Raw genomic sequence first — 7194 nt, forward strand, 5'->3', positions numbered from 1 at the left:
CTTCATGGGCAAATGCATGGGCTGCCAGTGCTGTCTCCAGAGAGTTGATGCGGGAAGGACGCATCAGCGAGTCCGCCTTGGCATTCACAATCACTTCCGGAGAACCATCCCCTTGATGTCCAGTGACATGTCGGATGGTGACCCCAATTTGGCCACTCATCTCCCAGATATGTTCCCAGATTTCCATTCCCCAAACAGGTCTGCATTTCGAGTGCCATCCAGCCTTTTTCCAATAAGGGATCCATTCAGTGGCTCCCTTAGCATATACCCAACTATCTGTATACATGCTTATTTCCATCCATCCCTTATCAATCCCATAAGCAATTGCTTCTTCTACAGCCTTCAATTCTGCTAATTGGGTGCTCCCTTGTATTTCACCCCTCCCATATTCTCCCGAGAAGGGGCAGTACCAAGCCCATACTGCCATTACACCATCCGACATCGGTAAATAGAGCTTGAGAATCCACAGGGTCAAAACTTTCTGAGGGGGTTATTGGGCTTATAGCCTTCTCCTCTGCGGGTGTCTCTAACCACAGAAGTACTGCCCACCCCAATCTATGGTGTGCCTGAGGTACCTGCGACTGATGCATGCAGCACATTGGAAGGCAGGGACCATACCGTGCTGGGATAGGGTAAATTACCTATGAAGATGTGGCTAAAATCCAGTTCATGCTTTCTGTACTAATTTTCAAATTTCTAAAGAGAATGAGTCCCAGCTACTTGAGATATCTTTTCTCCTCCTATAACATGACCTTCCAAATCAGCTGTATTTTGTAATCCTACTGTTACTGTTGACTAATGGTATCTTATTTTCAAAACACATGTAAAATCATTTTAGTTAGGCTTTCTCATAGGAGTAAACTCATCCATACAATTCTCCAACAGAAACTCTAAACCAGTGATTCTCAAACAGGTTGCCACAGCGCCCTGGGGTGTCTTAAGATGCTTTCAAGGGTTCTGTGGGGTGCCACATTATGTTAGCACTGTTTAGGTGTGCAAACATCATTTACAAGATAAACCCAGAGGTTTCAAATAGGAATTCAGAGAGTTAAAAGTTTCTGATCTCTTGTGGTCTTTCTGAGTTCTTAGCAACAGAAGAATTGCTTTATTATTTTTCTGAGTCAAAAGAGAATTGAAACCTACATAGGCCCAAGAAAGCTGCTAATGCCTGGATCTTCATGTTTGACTTGAGTTGCATGTGGCTTGCATCTGGTGGCAAGAGGAAGCATGAAGAAATACTGTCCCTGGACTTGAAATGAACTGGGAAGTTGGCTAACTAAATGGAGTAAATATAGCCTGGGAAAAGAAAAACAGTCAGAGCAAGATCTATACCTGCCTAAGAATGGAAAAGTATAGCTACAACAGAACAAGTCCATGTATGGCAAACAGAAGCAGACGTATTAATTATGTGCTAGGAGGAAGGCGTAAGCTAATTATGTATTAAGAAATATAGTAACTATAAGGTATATAAGAAGAGGAAAATGTGCTTACCCTTGGGAACCTACCCGCAAAGATCTGGTCATCTATCCAAGATTCTACCTTGTGCAGAACTTCGATGTACAAATCAGGAGCCTCCAGACAAGACCTCACGGACTGGCCATCCAGTGACATCACATTCATTATATCTTAGGGTTGTGAGCATATTGCTTTGACTAAACTAATTTGTAACTGTTAATGTTTAATAAATTGGTTTACAAAAGAAAGGAAATTGTGTCATAGTCTCCACACTTGGTAGAAGACCTGTAGTAAAAAAGTTTGTCTTTCCTAGTTGTTACATGGATGTAACACTGAAGAGGTAGCATTTTGAGCCGTGCCTTTCATCTAAGGAGGGTTGCCTTGAGTCTAAAAAGGTTGAGAGCCACTACAATAAACTCTCTTCCCTCTGATTGTTATTTCACCAATTCTACAGTCATTGTAGCATTTTCCAGAATAGAGAAAAAAATGAATTTTTAACATAAACATTCCTTGGGAAACATTCTATTATGATAATGTTGGAGCAGCCCTAATTAGTACTAATCAGTGCCTTTATTAGGAACTAAGAAAGGGGCAGCAAGGGTTACAAATAACACCTTTGTCACTAAGAAGTCCAGCTTCAGTGGGTAGTGCAAGTATAGAAAAGAGACAGATTAATGGCTCATTAAAATTGAAAAGGTTTATTGAATTGTTTCCTTGGTGATTGCTGAGTGATTGTTGCCCGGGTTTGACAAAAGCCCTAACAAGGGGGAGGAGTCATTCTAGTCCCAGGAGAATCCCTGAGCAACCAGGGAGCAAGTGACCAAGGGAAGCAACTTGCAAGCAGTTCACAGGTCAGCTTGCGACCCTTTCTTTGAAGGGGAGCCTTTAAGCTTAGTGAGAGGAAGCAGGGGAAAAGAAAACTTGCAGGAATAAGAAGCGGTAAACAGGCCAGATTACAGGTGAGTTTGCTAGGGAAGGTCTGCTTGGAAGAAGGGCAGTAAAAGAGAGGCGGCAGATTCAGAGACCCAGAGAAATGGCTGGAGGACATTACCCAGAGCCACTCCTACTGCCTCTGCTTGTACCTGTGAGATGTCTGTCCAGGCAGGACCACTCACCATTAAGGTTTCCACACAGGTCCTGGTTTGATGCTGTGGAGACTGCAGCTTGCAGGTTCCCTCCAGTGACAGCCAAGTGGGGGCATGCCAGTGATGTGAACAATGCCTCCTCCTCATGGTGTCCCTCAGGGAGCAGGCAAGAGAGCTACCGGAGGAGGTGGTAAGGGTCCAAGCCATTCTCTGTCATGAGGGCTTCATTGACTCCGTGCTGGAGGAGACCTCTAGGACTGGGGTGGAAAGGCAGTGCTAGAGAAGGAAGAGGACATAGACTTCCAGGAAGTTGGAGTCTGTCACCACACCAATCTGTCCAGCAGATGGTGATAAAGGATTGCTAAGGTCAACCAACTCAGAGTGAACATGGAATAAGCAAAACACCAATTTAAACTCAACTAAAATCTAACTCTTTATTAATACATAAAAAGTTATGTTGGTAATTTCTATACAGAGAGAAAAAACATTAAATCAATGATCTCACCCACTCCAAGGTTTCCCCACCTCATGTACCAATGGCCAATCAGTAGTTCTGAAGATAGATGATGGTTGTGTCTTGGTGATCTTCTGGCTGATAGAATTCAGATGTAGTCGGCCAGATGATGTTGATGATGATGACAACACACACTTAACTTTTCTCCCTGCCTCCTTTTATGCTTTTTCTTTAACTTCACTCCTCTGATGACTCTTTATTCCCAGGACCATTGATTGATTTCCCTATAATCATCATAACTGTCCACGTCCTATCCTGTCAGACTATTCCTTTGTTCCAACCAACCCATCTGTGAGTAGTGCTGCCAGCATGCACTATGTTATTGTGCATGTGCACTCCAACCCCTGGGGCATTGACTTGTTGGAGTAGACAGATTGAGTGGTCTTCAGTGCATCACACTCATGAGGTTTGGCCCTCTTCTCACCTGCCATGTCTTAGTCTTGAATATTAATGGGAGAGTCCTTGGTCATTCACAACAACCAGTGCAAGCTGCATACGAAGATGACATACCTCCCCTTACACTCCTTCCACTTGCCAACTGGATATTAAACTGGTGCCCAATCTCCAACTCATGGGGTGGTGTACCCTCCTGGCCTTAGCTCACTAGTTGCTCTTAACTCAAAAGTTCAACAACAAAGAAAGTCAGTTGAGGCCAAAATTTTGTTGGCCATGGACTTCCACCCCAAAATGGCATCTTATAAATAAACAACAATCAATGAAACTCCAAAGCAAAGTCTTGACATTCATTCATTTTACAGAGGAATCAATTTACATCTTGATTCATTGTTCAAATAAATCTATTAGCCCAATAAATTTCAACTGCAGTTCATTAAATCAATCACTCGGCCTTATTAATTTCACCCATGATTCCTTACACAAATCAGCTAGTCCAATTAATTCTCGGGTAGTCCCATACATAAATCACTTAATCACCTACCCTGGCAATCAATTAATTCAGTTAACTTCCCAGGCAGTCCATATACCAGATCAAAGTTCATAAGTCACTTACATACTTCAAACTCATTCAGTGTCCCCTCCATTCATTTGCTATGATGGGCAGTCACCGGAAAGAAAAGATAAGTCTTTCCTCTCTCTGCCCATCTCCCAGAGGGTCCTCCGGGGCTTGCTCTTCCCGCCACTTCTCTGGGGGTCCAGGTGCCTAATGCTGGGTGCTCCTCTGAGCTCCCCAGCTACAGTTTTTCCCCTCACTGGTTTCAGCGGCACGGCCTGTGCTCCTGCTTTGGCACAGCTCTGTGCAATGCCTCCATGCAGCTCCATCTCCCCCTCCTGCTTGAGCCAGATATCCAGATATACTGGTGACTCCCAAGTGTCCTCCAATGCACAGCAAGCAGGAACTTACAAAGTGGAGCTTCCACTTCTCCTCCCATTCAGCCGCTGCCACAGTTCTTATGCAAGCAAGTGGGAAATCTCTGGCCTTTAGCAGGCTTCCATGTTTTACCCAGGTACCATGAGGGGAGCTTTTGGGGCACCTACTTCCAGGGTTCCCCCTTGGTAAGTTTTCTTTGCTTCCACACCATCACATCTTAACTTGGCCTTTTACTGGCGTCTTAATTTGTTCCATCCACCAAAACTGGAAATCCCAAGGGCTCTGCAGTTGGGCACTGTCCAATTGGTCCCCTCTTATCACCTTTCATTAACATATCCAATCATTACATCCCTCTAGTTCAGTCGGTTGGTGCCAAGTTTACCTAGCTTACACTAGTGGGAAGGCCACATCCTACATGCCTATGCTGACAGTAGAACACAGGTGAAGTCTTACAGTGGCCTTCTCATACTGACTGTATAAAAACATAAGGTACAAGCAAGCCCAAAGCTATACCTGACAATGAAGATACAGAATGAAAACAGTTCAAATAAAACTGTTATGCACAACTCAAACAGGTCTAACTAAGGCTAACTATAACAAGCTACCATAACAGTATTGCCAAAGGCAGCACTAGAGAAGGGCGAGGACATGGACTCCTAGGAAGGTGGAAGCTGGAAGCTTGTGACCTCTGGTAGCAAGCAGGAGTGTTCATCTCCACCTACAGCAGTTTGCCTAGAGAAAAGATATGGAGCCCTAACAACAGAGGTAGAGGAGCATGTTCCATTTATGGAGGACGACAAAGTTAGGCCTTCCCAAGGTTGGAAGGTTCAAGACCACTTCCACCAAGAAGGAGCAATGGGTGGTGATGGTTGGAGACTCCCTTTTGAAGGGGACAGAGGCATCCATCTGTCAGACTAACCTGTTCTTGAGTCCAGATCCTAGATGTCATGGAGGGATTACCAAGACTCATCTGGCCCTCTGACTATTACCCCATGCTATTCATCCATGTTGGCACCAATGATACTGCCAGCAGAGACCCTGAGCAGATCAAGAGTAATTACAGGGCTTTGGGTGCAAAGGTGAAGGGGAAAAGGATTCAGGTGGTATTCTCCTCAATCCTCCTGGTCAAGTGAAAGAGCACAGGCAGGAGCAGATGCAACCTACAAATCAATGCATGGCTGCACAGATGGTGTTGCCAGCAGGGCACTGGCTTCTTTGACCACAGGTTGTTTCAAGAAGAAGGATTGCTAGGAAGAGATAGTAGCTACCCGATGAAGAGAGGGAAGAGCATCTTTGTAGAAGTTAGGGTAGTGGAAAGTAAGATAAGATAAAAAGCTGAAGGTTACAGATCTGCAGGAAAGGGGAACAAGAAGCAACAAGAATGTGCTGTAGATAGCATCCCTAGCAATGCTTAGCAATGACAAAGAGCACCGATGGTCATTGTAGGGGCAGAAATAAAGTACCATATAGGGGATATCATAATATGCAAAGCAGGTAAATAGTAAGCAGGGGCGGGATTGTAAGATGGGAGGGAAGAAGGTGGGGAAAGGGAGGGAACAAGGTGGGGTCTATATAAATCAAGCTTAATAAAAGACTGTTAAAAAAGATACTCTAGGTCACTCAAGTTACGGGTGTCTCGAGTGCTGTCTCACAATAAAGCTGCTTTGTGAAGCCAATCCATGTGCTGGCCCATTGCTATCCAGTCATTAGACATTGCATGGAGTTGAGGTCTAACAGTAGACAGGCTCTCTACCTAGTGAGGAAGGCTTTAAACTAGGTTCACCAGGGAATGGAGACAAAAGCCCTGAGGTAAATGGGGAAGTGGGTAACCTGGAGGAAGCGCAAGCAGAAGGTGGCAACAGGGGAGGTATTTTCATTTTTCCTGAGAAAGTAGGGCAATTGGCTAGTTACCTCAGGTGCCTATACATGAATATACAGAGCCTGGGAAACAAGCAGAAAGGATTGAAAATCCTTGCACAGCTACAGAACTATGACACGAATGGTATAACAGTTTTGATGGGATAGCTCACATGGCTAGAGCACTGTCATGGATAGGTATAAACTGTTCAGGAAAGACAGGCAGGGGAGAAGATGAGGAGGAGTTGTGCTTTATGTTAAAGAACTGTATGATTGCTCAGAGGCTCCAGCATGAAACTGGAGATAGGCCTGTTGAAAGTCTCTGGGTTAGAGTCAGAGGGGAGAGCAACAAGGGTTATGATGTTGTGGTTGGTGTCTGTTACAGACCACCAGACCAGGAGGATGGGGTAGATGAAGCTTACTTCAAACAGCTAGCAGAAATTTCCCTATCACCGGCCCTGGTTCTCATGGGGGACTTCAGTCACCCTGACATCTTCTGGGAGGGGAATGCAGCAAGGCACAGCAATCCAGAATGTTTTTGGAGAGTGTTGGGGAAAAGTACTGTAGAGGCCACAGCTAACCTTCCTACACACAGCTGACCTTCAGGGGTAACTCTGACAAATAAGCAGATGCAGACAAAGCAGTGGCAGCACCACCAGGATGTGGTGAGGATAGTAGATGGCAATAGCTTCCCTCCTGAAAAGCCACATATATCCTTTGATGGTGCTGTGACATGGCAAGTACAGGTCACCACTATAATAAGTGTACCCAGCCCCCAGCTATGGGCCTGCAAGTTCTCAGTGAAGAGCAGGTGGAAGAAGATGTTAGACTCTCAACAGCTGTGAAGGAAGATGAAGGCCGTTGCGGAATGAAATCCTCAGTTGTCTTGGTCTTGTTGCCATTAGATCAAGGTTCTATTCTGTCAAGAGCCATATGGAAGCTAATGTGCAGCAGCT

General features: G+C 44.9%; 1 long non-coding RNA gene across 1 annotated transcript in view; it reads right to left on the reverse strand.

Annotated features, from left to right (window-relative positions):
• LOC109296201 overlaps nucleotides 1–6903 on the reverse strand; it is a 19615-nt gene extending 12712 nt beyond the window's left edge. The window contains exon 1 of the long non-coding RNA XR_002096921.1: nucleotides 6892–6903. This is a non-coding gene — a long non-coding RNA (uncharacterized LOC109296201). The remainder of the gene's footprint in view (nucleotides 1–6891) is intronic.
• Between the last annotated feature and the right edge of the window lie 291 nt (nucleotides 6904–7194).

This window comes from Gavialis gangeticus, unplaced genomic scaffold, assembly GCF_001723915.1.
Source record: "Gavialis gangeticus isolate Ggan-Ray unplaced genomic scaffold, GavGan_comp1, whole genome shotgun sequence".
Taxonomy (NCBI): Eukaryota; Metazoa; Chordata; order Crocodylia; family Gavialidae; genus Gavialis; species Gavialis gangeticus.